Source organism: Ursus americanus, chromosome 4, assembly GCF_024610735.1.
Source record: "Ursus americanus isolate L20-20 chromosome 4, mUrsAme1.1.p, whole genome shotgun sequence".
Classification (NCBI taxonomy): Eukaryota; Metazoa; Chordata; class Mammalia; order Carnivora; family Ursidae; genus Ursus; species Ursus americanus.
Genome location: NC_142130.1, coordinates 29,696,746 through 29,712,924, shown reverse-complemented (window position 1 = coordinate 29,712,924; position 16,179 = coordinate 29,696,746).

Genomic DNA, 16,179 nt, shown 5'->3' with positions numbered 1-16,179 from the left:
AAAATCTCATCCATTCTGGACCCTTTGCAATTGCATACACATGTTGAGGTTAGTGTGGCCAGCTCCACTGAGAAACCCGCTGGAACTCTGGTAGGAAATGCAGTGAATTTGTGAGCCACTCGGGGAGAATTTGCATCCTTTGCAATACCTAGTGCAATTGTCTGTAAATATGGTTTGTCTTTCTATTTATTTGGGTCTTTTCTAATCCTTCCATGAGGTTCCAGAATTTTTTGCGTAAGAATCTCACACAGACTTTGGTAGGTTTATTCCCAGCTCTCTTCCCCCTTTTGTGAATTGTGGCTGTCGTAGACATTATCTTTTTTAAAAATTACATTTTCTCATGGTTTATCATCAGTATGTAGAAATGGGATCTATTTTTATGTAATTATCTTCTATCCAACAATAATTCCAATATATAAAACCTTACACCTTTTATTTACTTATCTTACTGGCTAAACCCTCCAATACAATGTTGAATAGCAACGGTCGTGGTGAGTATCCTAAAAGCATCCTAATCGCAAATGGAATGCCTCAATGCTTCATCAGTAAATGTGACCTTTCTAGCTCTAGTTTGTTTTTTTTTTTAAAGATTTTATTTATTTATTTATTTGACAGAGAGACAGCCAGCGAGAGAGGGAACACAGCAGGGGGAGTGGGAGAGAAGAAGCAGGCTCCCAGGGGAGGAGCCTGATGTGGGGCTCCATCCCAGAACGCTGGGATCACGCCCTGAGCCGAAGGCAGACGCTTAACCGTTGTGCCACCCAGGTGCCCCTAGCTCTAGTTTTTTTAATCGTGAGTAGGTGTTGAATTTAATTTTTTTCATCTATTCAGATGCTCATATAGTTTTTCTCCTCCCATGCGTTAAAGGGGTGAATAAAATTTATAGATTTTGAAAAATAAATTCATTCTTACTATCCTATAAAGTAAACTCAGGCCTAATCACGCATTTAAAAAATGACATGTTGGGTTCAGTTTGCTAATGTTTTGTTTAGAACTTTTATTATCTGTTTATTAACGAGATTCCCTTGAAAATTTTTAAAAATAATACCTTTGACTGATTTTGACAGTAGAATCTGAGTGATACGGTCTCACGAAGCAGGTGGGGACAAGGTCTCTGGGAACAGTTCGTAAAAAATAGGATTACATTTTCCTTGAATGTATTCTAGAACTATTGTTCAGACCCGTCTTCCTCTTTCTCGCTCCGTCTTGCAATACTTTTTCTATTTTATTAGCTTTTACTAAAAACAAACTGGGCTTCGGGACAGCCCTCTATGGTGTGATCGTTTTCTATCGCATTCGCTGGCAGCTCTCATCTTTATTATCTTCTTCTTTTTCCTCCGAGTCTATGTAGTTGTTTCTTCCTCGTGATTTCGTAGGTGGGATTCTTAGCCCAGGAATTTTCGACCGTGCCTCTTCTCCAGGATATCCGCCTTCCCGAGGCACTGCTGTCCCAGCAGCTCCTGTTTTAGGCTGGGGCATGGCTGCTCATGCTTGGTCTCCGTGTTGGCCCCTTCTGCATTTTCTCATTTCCATTATGAGTTTTCCCTTGAACTGAGTTATTTAGAAGTGTGATTTTCATTCTGATTTTTAAGAAACTTTCCTGTATCGACTTCTAACTCAGTTGCGGTCTGTACGATCCCATACCTTATCTCAATTTTTTGTTTTTGTTTTTTAAAGACTTTATTTTATTTTATTTTTTTTTAAAGATTTTATTTATTTATTTAACAGAAAGAGAGACAGCCAGCGAGAGAGGGAACACAAGCAGGGGGAGTGGGAGAGGAAGAAGCAGCCTCCCGGCGGAGAAGCCTGATGTGAGGCTCGATCCCAGAATACTGGGATCACGCCCTGAGCCGAAGGCAGACACTTAACAACTGCGCCACCCAGGCGCCCCTAAAGACTTTATTTTTAAGCGATCTTTACACCCAACGTGGAGATCAAACTCGACCTGAGATCAAGAGTTGCGTGATCTACTGACCAAGCTGCCCCTGTGTGATCCCAATTCTTCTAACGTTTTTGAGACTTGTTCAATGAACTAGTACATAGTCAATTTTTGTAAATGCCTCTATGTGCTTGAGAAAAAAATTCTCTTTTAAATCAGGTTCATGGGGGACACCTGGGTAGGCTCAGTCAGTTAAGCGTCTGCCTTTGGCTCAGGTCATGATCTTGGGGTCCTGGGACAGAGTCTCGCATTGGGCTCCTTGCTCAGTGGGGAGTCTGCTTCTCCCTCTCCCTCCGCCTCTCCCCCTACTTGTGCTCTTTGTCCAATAAATAAAGAAAGAAATCTTTAAAAATCAATCAATCAGGTTCATGGATCTCCTGGCTGGCTGCACCAGTGGAGCGTGCCACTCTTGATCTCGGGGTCCTGAGTTCAAGCCCCACATTGGGTATAGAAATTACATAAAAAATAAACTGGGTTCGGGTTATTATAAATCCAATAAATGAAGCTTGTAGGGGCACTGGGGAGGCTCCGTAGGTTAAGTGTCCTCCTTCACCTCTGGCCATGATCTCAGAGTCCTGAGATGGAGCCCCACATCAGATTCTGTGCTCAGCGGGGAGCCTGCTTCTTCCTCTCCCTCTGCCTCTCCCCGTTTGTGCTCTCTCTCTCTCTCTTAAATAAATAAATAAATAAATAAATAAATAAATAAATAAATAAATAAATAAATAAAATCTTTTAAAAAAATAAATAAGGGCTCCTGGGTGGCACAGCGGTTAAGCGTCTGCCTTCGGCTCAGGGCGTGATCCCGGCGTTATGGGATCGAGCCCCACATCAGGCTCCTCCGCTATGAACCTGCTTCTTCCTCTCCCACTCTCCCTGCTTGTGTTCCCTCTCTCGCTGGCTGTCTCTGTCTCTGTCAAATAAATAAATAAAATCTTTAAAAAAAAATAAAAAATAAAAAAAATAAAAAAATAAAGCTTGTTACCTGTGTTGTTCAAGACTTCTGTAAACTTACTACGCTTTAGTTTGCTGACCTATAGACAAAAGTTTTTGAATTCCTTCAGTTCCTATTATGTCTATCAATTTATATATATTGTATATGTAAGTTTTATGTATATATTTGATATATATGTAAAATTATATATAACCACATAGAAATTTAAAATTCCTGGTTAATTTAATATTTTATAAGTGTAGTTTTTTTTAAGGTCCTAAGGTTACATTATGTAGTTATATTACGCAGTTAAAAATGTTATATTTTTAAAAAGTTATATTATGTAGTGTTAGTCTTTATCCCTATAGCATTTCCTTTTGAAAGTCTATTTTATGTGGGATTTTTTGTTTGTTTGTTTTGGTTTCGTTTGGTTTGACTTTGCAGCCATAGTGGTTTATTTTGGTTAGTACCTCTATGGTATATGTTTTTTCATTCTTTATTTTCACCTTTTCTCTTCGGTTTTACGTTAGGTGTGTATTTTGTAGGGAGCAGATAGTTGGATTTTTCTAAATTTTATTTAGATAACATCTTTCTGTTAATAATTGAAATTGTTCTGTTTACTTTTATTTTAGCTGCTCACGGATGTATTGTTACTATAAAGTTATTCTGTTTTCTATTTCTCATTTTCTGTCTTTATTGCCTGCCTCTTTTCACACCCTCTGATAGATTGATAAATTTATATTATACTCTCTCTCTCCTATATAGTTTTTTGTTTTCTGTTCGTTGTTCTTTTAGTGATTATTTTTTTAACCATGCATACTTAATTATTAAATTTTCCCACAAATTTTAAAGTATTCAATCTTTCTTTTCTCTTTCTTTTTTTTTTTTTAAAGATTTTATTTATTTATTTGAGAGAGAGAGAGCACAAGCATCGGGAGGGGAAGAGGGAGAGGGAGAAGCAGACTCCCCGCTGAGTGGGGAGCCTGATGCAGGGCTCGATCCCAAGACCCTGAGATCATGACCTGAGCCGAAGGCAGACACTTAATGGACTGAATAACCCAGGCGCCCCATCTTTTCTCTTTCTAAACATGTTGTGGATTTTACTGTCTTCACTCCCCAGTGAACACACAACCATATTCAGTATCTTGTTATTTAACTTTGGGTTTGACCTTTTCAGACTTGGTTAAAGATTTTTCTTCTTTGTAATTGAACTTAATCTTCTTTTTTTTTTTAAGATTTTATTTATTTATTTGACAGAGAAAGACAACGAGAAAGGGAACACAAGCAGAGAGGGAGTGGGAGAGGGAGAAGCAGGCTTCCCACTGAGCAGGGAGCCTGACACAGGGCTCGATCCCAGGAACCTGGGATCGTGACTTGAGCTGAAGGCAGATGCTTAAGGACTGAGCCACCCAGATGCCCTTGAACTTAACCTTCTGATGTATTGTACATTTCTACTCATATGCATTAGGGTGAACCAAATGAAATTTCTGATATGCAACCATTTTTAATGTAAAAAACAAGTTTCATGTGATTCAACTTTAAAGTCCCAGCACCACGTGCAGTTTTTCTAAAGGTTACATTTGCACTTAAATTCCACCTTAGGGGTGCCTCATTCTGTAACTTCTAAAGAACAGGATACAGAGAATATTGTCTTTTCTGAGTCCTTGCTGAAAAATTTCTTTATTCTTCATTCACATTTGATTGCTAGTTTAGCTGGGAATAGAATTCTGAATCAAATTATCTTCTTGCACCAAGTTTGTCAGTGAGAATTTATTATTATTTAGAATTGACTCATTGTTTCTTTTTAGAAGACTTCATGATCTTCTCTGTGTCCTTTATGTTCTGGTTTCAATATGGCGCACCATGTGTTGTTCTTTAATTCATTCACACTGCTGGAAGCATTCAGGTTCTCAGGAGACTGGTGTCCTTAATTTTCGTGAAATTCTTTTCTACTATTTCCTTCATCATTTTTTGTCCTCTCTTTTAATTTTTCTTATCTTCTCTTTTTTCTTCTCTTTTTAATCTCTCTCTTGTACTTTCTGGAGACTTCTCAACTCTGTCTTCCAACGCTTGAATTAAAATTTTACTTCTGCAATTGTATTTTTAATCTCTGTGATTCTTGTTCTTTAATCGTTCCCTTTTCTAGACTCTTATTCTTGTTTTATGGATGCGGTCTCTTTTGGAGACTAGAGTTTACATTTTGCAGTTTTTCAAGTTCCCTTTTATTTTCTGAACCATATGTTTTCTCTGGGATTTGTGGTTGTTGCTGTTGTTTGTTGCTTGCCTCCCTTAAATCCTTGTTTGTAGTTCATATTTTAGATGTGAGGCAACAGGGGTAGCCAACTCTGAGAGCTTTGTACACGTGGGCAAGAGTTGTGGGCTGGCAAGCTTCATTTTAGGGCTCTGGGGTAGCAAGCTGAGTATTATACTAGGAATCTCTACAGGCAAGAATGTTTGTAGAGGGTTGTTTTCTCCAGGACCTTGTAATTTCTTTAAATAACTTTTTTGTTTGTTTTCCTAGGGATAGATGTGGAGACAACTGTCCCATGTACTGGCTTTCAAATAACTTCCTACTTTTTACTTCCACAGCTCATCTCATCTGTCCTGGTGTAATCGATCTTCAGGCCTCCATATGACTCTGTTAGGAAACTGGGCTCTCTCCACTCACGCTGGCTGTCACTTCCTCCTCCTCCTCACCTACAGTGAACTGTTCTGTTCCATAAACTTGCTGAGGTCTCCAATCCACTGAGACTCCTCTCCCATTCCCTATGGTATTGTGGGTTTATACCATTTCAATGCCCTTACTGCCACCTAAGTGAGATCCAAGGAGGGACAGAAGACTACCAGGTGTGACAGATTTGCATGTTTAACTGAAAGTCCATCCATTTCTAGTTTACAAGTTTCTAGCTCTGGAGTTTCTTTGACTGCCCCTGGGTAAAACTGAGTCTTCCTTGTCCTGGGTCCTGGGTTCCTGCTGTACTTTGGAATCCCCCCATCCCCCTGTCCTCCACCCCTACCTTCACCCACTGAGAGTTGTAATTGGCTTCTCTTTCTGGAACCACTGCAGGTTGGGCTCTGAATCCCTACTGACACTGGGACTGAGCAAGTCTGTTTGAGGAGAAGTCACTCTGGGCTTCCCAGCTTTTAAAAATTGCCATTACTACTAGGGCGTGCCGAAGGCAGGGAGATTCCAGGACTCTCTGTCCAGTAGCTGCACACACCCTCATTAGGCATCTGGAATGTTACAAGATGATTTCATCAACATCATAACGAGACAAGCATTAATTGCATTCAGTGTCTGGATCCGGAGTACCGGGAACCCGAGATGCCTAGGGGAAAAAGCAATGAGCAGCTTCTGCCCTGTGACACCCTTCCTCCATCCCTTTCGACCTCTCTCTTGGCGCTTTCTGGCTCTTATTACTGCAACACAGATATTGATATTTCCAAGTCCAGCCCTCAGGAGACTTCTGTGACTCCAGCTGCTGCCACGTTCAACCAACCTTGATGAAACATCGAATACATGCCCAGCACCATGAAATCAATTTTCCTAGCCCTCACAACAGCCTTGGGAGGTGGGTATTATTATCCTACTTTACTGATGAGGAAACTAAAGTCCAGGGTGGGGCAGTAACATATCTAAGGTTATGACGGGCAGGTCTGTCATGTGAGGTCCTCTCCTGGCTTCTGGCCTCGAGCTTTCCAAGATCCCACCCCCACTGCTGCTTCTGGTATGGGTGGCTCAATGCCCAAGCTGGGACCTGTTGACTGGGGGACACAGGCACCAGGAGGACACTCATGTTCGTGGTTGTAGGCATCCTGATTCAGGGGTTCTAGTCCCTCCAGCCTAGCAGGGACCCCTCAGAGCTGAGCATCATTTGTGGAGCTCTTGGTTGGTGAGAAGGAGAAAAGAAGAGGAAATAAAGAGAAGAATACAGATACAGAAGAAAAAGGGTAGGGGAAGAGGTGGTGGAGAGGGGAGGAAATGAGAGAAAGGAGCTGGAAATCTTTTTTTTTTTTTCAAATTTTTTATTCAATTTAGTTAACATACACGGTATTATTAGTTTCAGGGGTAGAATTTAGTGATTCATCTGTTGCAAGTAACAACCAGTGCTCATTCCATCACGTGCCCTCCTTAATGCCCATCACCCAGTTACCCCATTCCCCACCCACCTCCCCTCCAGCAGCCCTCAGTTTGTTCCCTAGAGTTAAAAGAGTCTCTTACGGAGCTGGAAGTCTTAAGTGCAGGCCCTCATTGGCAGTTGCTGCAGGCCCGGCCCTGACCCAGCAGGAATGATCCAGAGCCCAAGGGCTGCATCCACATGTGGCTGGAACAGCAGAGAGCTGGTCTCAAATGTGGGTCTCAGCCCCGCCACTGACTCAGTTTCCTTCACCAGGGTGTTGTGAGAGTCAAAGAAGGTAACGGATATAAAATTGCACTGTAAACTAAAGCTCTGTTCAGCACCGAGGGCAGAGACGTTTCTGCTCCGTTGCCTTATACCCCAGAGCATCGCTGGGAAGAGTACTGCCTGGCCCAGAGGAGGCCCAGGGCAGAGGATGTCAACAGGGGATGCAGAGAGATCAGGGATGCTGGATGCGTCTTCTCGGCCAGCCTCTCTGTGGCGCTGTCCTCCCCCCACAGCCCACAGCCAGGAGTTCCTGTGCCCCCCGCCCCTGTCCCGAGAACCACAGCAGTGACCACCTGAACTGAGGCTGCCAGAACCCCAGCTTGGCTCAGGCAGAGGGCAGAGAGCTGGGCCTCCTCCCCGGCTCCAAATGTCAGCATTTCTGAGTTTTTATCCCTTCAAGCTCAAGTTCAAATTCAGCCTCAGCTCAAATTCTTTTCAGTTGATTCCTAGCACAGGAACAGAGGAGGAGGCATCAGTGAAATTCTGCAGGCCATCCAGCTTTGGGAATGGTATTGTTCTAATAAGTTATTGGCCTGGTGACCTGTTCTCACACATTTAGGGGGAACAGTCTGTCCAAGGATGAACCTCAGAGAACCTTCCAGATGTTTCAGACCCCTGTGTGCCATGACCCTTCCATTCCCCAGTACACCTTTCCGGTCCAACTGAAGTAACTCCGGGCACTCTAAGATCTATTAACGTTTCCAGTGATGACGAAGACAGCGGAGTTCAATTTAAGGAAGGTTCTTCTCTGCTCAGAGCCATCCGTAAGAAGAAATGAGCTGCCATGCAGGGTTGTAAGCCTCTAAACCCTAGTGGCAATTTGTTTCCAAAAACAAAGATAAGCAAGCCAACCCAAAAGGAAAATACTAACCATGCTTTCTTGTCTCCAGGCCTTGTGCAAGTACATTCTTCGTGTGAATCCGTTTTCTCTTCTGTGCCAGGGCTCTCTTACATAAAACTCTGGTAGAGCCTCGAAGGATCCACTCAAATGTAATGCGTCTTCCCACCAGCAGAATTAGTTGTTTCCTGTGCCTGCCAAAGATGTCCAGGTCCCAGTCCTCGGAGCCCAGGAACACATTTTACCTGACAGTGCATAAGGGACTTTGTAGAAGTGATTGGGGTAAGACCCTTGAGATGGGAAATTTATCATGAATTATCCAAGGGAGCCCAGTGTCATCACATGAGTTCTCCTACGTGAAAGGAGGAGGCAGGAGGTTAGAGAGAAACACTGCTGGCTTTGAAGATGGAGAAAGGGCAGGCAGCCTCTAGAAGCTGGGAAAGAGGACCCTCTCCTAGAGCCTCCAAAAGAACCCAGTCCTGCTGACACCTTGATGTCAGAGGGACCCGTGTGGGCTTTGTGGTAATTTGTTACTGCAGTAATAAGAAACGAGCCTTTCCCATTTTCATGCTTCCACAATAGCATCCGGCATGTTTTGCTGTAATTCTGTGGATACTGATCTCCCTAACTGGCTCCTTGGGATAAAAGCTACCTGTGCAATAGTCTTTCTGTCATGGAGTTATAGGGCTTAGTGCGTATTGGGTTTTGAGAGTCCGCTCTCACCTGAATGCACATGTCACCCACAGGCTGGCCTCCGCAATGGGACCTGACACATTAGCTTCTATGCACAAGGAGCCATTGGGGGTTTCACCCTTGACCCCACTGCCTTTTACAGAGTTCAATATTCTTCCTAACTAATGCTTGGGAAAACCAGGATGTGCCACCCATGTTCAGTTATGAGCCACAGGGTGCCCACAGCTCTGCTTTCTCTGAGCAAGTATGGCCTTCCTGTCCAGGTCTCTGACGCTCGGAGCAGGGAGCTTAAGCACAAGATAACAGCAAGGAGAAGGGGCATGTGTGTAATGATTTGAGACGCTGGCCTTCGACTTGAATGTCATGTTCGATCAGCAGTTGAGCAGAGAGGGTGTAGGAGAAAATAACTAGGATGGAGAGGGGCTGCGGGGAGGACTCAACCCAGTCCCATGGAAACTGGTTTAGAGAGCCAGTGGTGTTCAGCCCAGAACAGCGAGGATTTGGGGGTGCTGGTCACTGTGTATAACCGGTTAAAGGGTTGGTATGGGGAAGAGGAAGGGATGCATTCCTCAAGGTTTCAAGGGATAGAAAGAGGACCAATTGGTAGGAAATGCAGGGTGAGCAGGGGAAGAGATTTTGGCTGAGTCCAAGGAAGAACTCGGTCAGCACCACCCGGGGTTGGAGCACCCCGCCACCTGGGGCTGTGAGCTGTCTGTCTCTGGAGGAGTTCAGAGCGTGGCTGAGCATCCCCAAGATGGAAGGAATTCCAGTGTTTGATGGAGATAGGCGTGAGGCTGGTAAATGCTCATTAAGATCCCTTTTCCCTCACACGGTCTGTGATTAATCGACCCAGCCCTGGGTCGAACTGGGTGGATATGGGTGTAACCCACTGCCTAGGCACTGGCCGCCGGAGATGTTGGTCTCGGTCTTGTTGAGCTGACCTGTGCTGAGTGGAAAACCAGTTTGCAGGCATTGTGTTGGCGGCCATGCTTAGTGCCCTGGGACCAGTCCATGTTCTCAAACACGCATAAAACCAGCTGCCCAAACAGCAGGCTTTCTGCAGCTTGTGTTCTGGGGTTCGGGGGGCGGGTGGGGGTCTCTCACTGACCTGCAGAGGCCTCCTTGGGTTTTATAGTCCCAGATTGCTTTGAAAAGCTCAATCCTAAGTTCCCACATGGTCCTGACAGGGCTGGCCCCTAGCCAAAGTGTGTGTCTGTTTTTCTCACTCCTACTTTTGTCCCTCCCTCTAGATACCCAGTGTTGCCCCCGCAAGGATCAAATCTTTGATCTGCTACTGACCAGCTTGCGTGACTTTGAGTCAATTCTTTCCCCTCGCTGGGCCTCGGATCCCCATCTATAAAGTAGGGGGTCTGGGCCAGAAGGTCCTTCCCATTCGGATGCTACTGGAACCTTGAGTCTAGGTCTTGAATCGAATCGTTTTCCCTCCCATGTCTATCCATCCACTTCTGTCCCTATCACTTGACCCTCCTTCCCACCCCCAGGCTGCACTTGAATGTCTGACCCTACTCACTGCCCGCCTAACGCTTACGTGACTACAGACAGGGCCTCTCCCAGAGCAGGTGGGAAATCAGGGTAAGCTCCTGTCCCTGTGTCCCTGTGTCCCTGTGTCCCTGTCCCCAGGTGCGTTCCCACTGCCCACACCATGCTTTGCAGGAAACATGTTGGCTGGTGGTTCTCAGGACTCCTGGTGGGAGGGAACCCTGGTGAGGTTCTGTCAGAGTCCCTCCCGCAGTCTGTGCCGTGGCGGGGCGCAAGGCTCCTTGCTGGCTGGGACCCCCGCCTGTGCGTCCCGCCGCTACCCGCCGGCCAGTCGCTGCTCACGAAGACAAAGCTCACGCTCTGGCATCCGGCGCGGAGCCTCTGTTTTCCTAGTGCGGCGGCAAGAGACGTGCCGTTGTTGCAGTCCTGCTCCTACCCCCACGGATGGCCGGGAATGGGCGTTCTTGGAACAATCATGGTGAGACACGGGTGAGAAAGTGCTCTGTGAGCTGCCAAGCTCCGTGGGAGGAATTACTGCATCTGGAAGGTCCACTGGGCACCCATGGTTCAGCGAGGCAGGTCCTCCCCGGGACGTGGTCTCTGGCTGGTAGCACCTGCGGATGCACGTCCCGTCCCGTCAGCAGGTGCTGTTGTGCCTGGGGTCGGACATGCGGAGGTCAGGTGCTTCCTGGAGAAACAGTGAGCAAGAGAGAGACAGATTGAGAAAGAGAGAGCGCGAGCGTGTGGACTCCTGCCTCGGCTGCGCCCCTGACTGTATGACCCTGGGCGAGTCCTCCTGCCTTCTGGACTCACTTTCCTGTAAATTGAGAAGGTTCCTTTTGATGGCAAAGCCGGCCACACATCCCTCGTGTGGGTGAGGCCCTGTGATCCCGAGGCTCTTCTCTGCCTCCCTGGGACTCCAGGACCACACTGCCCTGGAGGAGTGGCTGAGGCGAGGCAGCAGGGAGCCCGGGGCGGTCTGAGCGGCTCGGTGGTCCATGCGGGGGCCGGCAGGGCGGTGGACAAGTGGACATCCCTGCTTGGGCTGCCCCCGCCGCCTCCCTCCCGAGGAGGAGGTGTCTGTGAGGAAAGTGGGGCTGAGTCACAGGCCGATGAGGTGTCACAGCTTCCGGAGCGTGTCATCCTCCTGACGGCCCGCGGTGCCAGACTCTTAAACACAGCCCAGCCCTTGGGACTTGGTTTATAGATTGAGTTATGAGGTATCGCTGAAATGCCCAGCTGAAAACCATTTCCTGCATCTTCCTTTCTTTTTGAGGAATTCCTGTTTTTGCTCAGATGAAGCAGGTGGTTCCTTTGTCGGGCACTTAAGGACTCTTTCTTTTTAGGCAACTTAATTTCATAAGAGGGCAACTCCAGCGTGGGAGGGTCTGTATTTTCTGGAGAGAAGCCAGCACCTCGATCCTGGGCTGAGGGGCAGGGCTGGCCCCCGGGCCACCTGATGTTGTTTAAATGCTCCGATGAGGGGAACGATATTTAGGGGAGAGCTGGAAGGAGACATGTGATGGGGCCTGTGCAGTCCTCCTGTGAGCCTAAAATCTTTCCCTCGGACAGGTCAGAGGTTCAGAGAGCTGGGGTACAGACCACATGTACTGGGCCCTCTACAGAATTTGCTTCCTATTTTATGGACATTCCCATTGGCCCATGGAGGAGTGTGGGAAGAAGCACAGTGGCTTAAGCATCTGCCTTCGGCTCAGGTCATGATCCTGGGTCCTGGGATTGAGCCCCACATTGGACTCCCTTTTCAGCGGGGAGTCTGCTTCTCCCTCCCTCTCACCCTCTGCTTGCTGCTCCCCCTGCTCGTGCTCTCTCTTGCTCTCTTGCTCTCTCTCTCTAATAAATAAATAAAATCTTTAAATTAAAAAAGATGCAACCCCAACGGAACTCATGACTCTGTGGTGTTGTGAGGATGCTTAGTGTCGAGAATGTTCGGACTAAGTGACAAAGTGTCCACTGTGCACGGACCCTTGGGAGAAAGGCTCCTCTGGTCTAGGTCCCAGGGTTACTTACAGTCCTTCTCAGCCACGGATCTTCATATCTGGGGGGATAGCCAGACTTGGTTTCCTTTTTCTCATTGCCTGCTAAAAAGCCCACCCTGGCAAGGTTCCCCTCCCGCTTCCTACCTTTCTGGTTGCCTTATCTCAGTTTCCCCCACTGAGAGGCTGAGCCTCCACCCTCCAGCCATTAAGTGCAGGGACCCCCCACAGCATCTGTCTGCACCCTCCACTCTTCTCAGGCCTCGGTTTCTTCTAGTTGCCTTCTGTTTCAGACCCATGCTGACCGCATGTGACAGGGTCGCGGATGTCGTCAGTCTAGCCAAGTCAGAGGTGGCTCTCTTCCCATGCCGATGAGGGCAGAGGCAGACCATGCAGGGGGGAGCCGCCAACCCAGTGTCCCCCACGTCTCTGCTTTTGTGGGCTGTTCCACTCCACCAGCTGTGGTCTGGGAAGTTTGGCCCCGTGGCTGTGGCCCTCCAGCTGCACGTGTGCATCGCAGGTGGGGAGAAGAGAGCCTAGTCTGCCTCTTTAAGAAAAATAAAAACAGATTTTAAAACTTGCCCTCGGTGTACTCACACAGACAAGTACCTGATCACACGTGTGCGGCTGGATGAGCTATCGTGAAAGGAATTTTGGGATATTGACATTTGGCCTTATTCCCAGATCCCTTTTAGTCCTTCATTCACTTCGGTTCTTCTTTTTCCTCTCCTTCCTGCTTTTAACTTATATTGTTACATTTTATTTGAGCTACCTCAAATCCTTTCTGGAATCGGGCAGGAGAAGCTAAGAAAGAGTACACAAATAGACGGATGGGGTGATGGATGGACACACAGCTCTCCGATGTGACCGGGAAGCCGATCTACCTAGAGTCACCAGTCTGAGGACCATGACTCCGTCCTAGGTGTGATGAAATGCCCCCCAGGAGAGATGGGGTGAGTGGATCATCACTTGTCATGGGACCTCCATCCGTACTGTTAACCACTTCCTGCCTCATTCTAGGTTCCCAGCTGTAATAAGAACCATTATGGCATTCCTGTCTTCAGAATCCCCTGCTGTCAGAAATAAAGCTCAGTCATTTCCCTTAATTGGGCAGTAGGGAAGTAGCCAATGCCAGAGGAGACTGTCTGTCATTCCAAGGATCCAGGTGACAGCTCTCCCATGGGACCTGCATGCACTCCTGTCATGCAGCCATGCTCTTCCCTTCAGAGCAATAACAGCTTCATTTATTAGCAACAACAGCAATCTCACCTGTGTCAGTGCTTTTGCAAAGTTGATCAGAAGTCTTAAGAAGTAACATGTTAGGGGGCGCCTGGGTGGTGCAGTCGTTGAGCGTCTGCCTTCGGCTCAGGGCATGATCCCGAGATCGGGCCGCACATCAGGCTCCTCCGCTGGGAGCCTGCTTCTTCCTCTCCCACTCCCCCTGCTTGTGTTCCCTCTCTCGCTGGCTGTCTCTCTCCGTCAAATAAATAAATAAAATCTTAAAAAAAAAAAAGTAACATGTTGGTCTTCTGAAGAACATAGTCAAAAAGTGTAGTGTAAGACAATACTGAATTCTAATTCCAGCCACAGACTGATACTTTTCTGGAATTCAGTTTCCTTTCCTAGAAAAGTACTTACTTACTTACTTATTTACTTAAATTTTTTTTAAAGATTTTATTTATTTATTTGACAGAGAGACAGCCAGCGAGGGACGGAACACAAGCAGGGAAGTGGGAGAGGAAGAAGCAGGCTCCCAGCGGAGAACCGTGATGCGGGGCTCGATCCCAGGACCCTGGGATCACGCCCTGAGCCGAAGGCAGATGCTTAACGACTGAGCCACCCAGGCGCCCCAGAAAAGTACATATTTGAACTAGATGAAGTCTATGGCCCTTTCAATCCCTGTCCTTTTCCTCCCCTCCCCCAAAACACAGGGTTTGGGGTTGGTAGTGGTATGAGAATCCTGACCACTCTAAGGCGGCAAAAATATTTCTGGATGCTAACAGATTTTTAAGCAATTGTTTGAACACAGGGAGAAGCCCAATTGCTTCTGATACTGATTTTATTTGGAAAACTCTAGCGGACTACTTTCTTTTCTTGACAAGCCTTTCAGAAAAGGGCATGCGGGGTGTAGGGGCGGGGCAGAGGCCTGGGGTGAACAGTGCTGTGAGAATGTCTGACTTTCTGAACTGTAGCCACGGCGACCTTTCAGAGTACGTGATCGGATAAATGGCCTCAAAACATAGGTTGGACTTAAGAAAAACATAGGTTGGACTCAAAGCAAAAGAGGTGGAAGAATTATAGAGGCCTGAGCTCGGGCAAGCCCACCAAAGGGGCTCCAGTTTGAAACACTCTCTTTAGGTCTTACTCTGGAACTGAGTCCCTGAAGGCTGTGAGGTTCCGAACAAGAGGACAGGCCGGCAATTGGCCCAGCCTTAACTGGACCCAGGCAAACCACCCCCTACCCACAAGAGCTGCTTGCTGCCCCCCCACCCAGTCTGAGGAGACCAGGGCCATCCTACGACTCTGTGCAGCCATTTTCCAGGCCCCTGGACACGCTTTCCTTCCCCAGGACTCGGGCCTCACTCGAAATTCTTGTCCCCAATCCCCTCAGCTTCCTAATGGAAGTCTCTCCCATGCTTAAGACCCTTTCTAACCTTCTTCAACTCCAGATCCCGAGGGGCCACCATCTTGGTTCACTCTCTGTGCCCGCACCATGGAAAGGATGGAAAGAGGGTCTCAATTAGCATTTATTAAACAGCTGTTTGGTGTGGGCACTGACTGTGTATGGAGGGCAGTGCAAGGAGACAAGAAGGTCTGAAATTAGTCAAGATGGGGGCGCCTGGGTGGCTCAGGTTAAGTGTCTGCCTTCCGCTCAGGTCATGATCCCAGGTTCCTGGAATCAAGCCCCAGGTCGGGCTCTCTGCTCTGCAGGGAGCCTGCTTCTTCCTCTCCCTCTGCCTGTCGCTCCCCCTGCTTGTGCTCTCTCTCTGTCAAACAAATAAATAAAATCTTCAAAAAAAAAAAAAAGAAATTAGTCAAGATGAATGAAGATATGAACTATGAACTATTTCTGCTTCTTTTCCTCCTTCCCTCCCTTCCCTTTCCTTTATCAGATAAGGTGAGCTGAAAAGAGGATTTTTTCCCCCCAAAGGATAATAAGCTGCCATAAGTGGTCATCTAGTGTAATGCCTGTTCCTACTTTATGGATGGGAAAACTGACACCCAATGAGGGGGAATGACTTACTGAGGTCCATGTTCTGAGCTCCTAGGTTTCCATGTCTTTCTTGAACCTGTTTATCTGGCTAAGTGGCATTGTCCTATTCCTTTTTGGATTGTACACCGAGAGGAATTTACAGGTTTCTGGAAGTGGGAAGGAGCCAGGGAAGGACAAGGCTCCCTGGATTGAGCCCACGTGCCCCTGTGTTTCTGTGTAAACTTCAGTCATGTAGGGCATTCAAAACAGGCCTGTTCATTCATGTAATAATAATTAAGGAAAACACAGCAGCTCTTCCAGCACCTGTCCCTGACCTTTAATTAGGTGCAGTGACGCGCCAAAGCTGCTCCAGCCTTGAGGACTACGAAGTCGCTAGTTTAATCATTTCAAAGGCTGCTCTGTTTTATTGTGGCATAAAATTTGGAAGTCTCACATTAAAATGTGCAATTAAATGTAACTTGAATAAATTGCTTTAGGCCAAAGAGAACTTTTCCCTTCCTCCTGCAACCAGCCCTGACTCCTCCCTCCCCTCCTCTGTTAACTGCCTAGTTTCAAACTCTCCGAATCCCTTTGAGGGAAAGGGATGGATGGGCTCTTTGAAAAGCAGTGTTTAAGAAAACATTTGGCAAACTGACGTGAGTCAGTCTGTAGGTTTAGGGACACC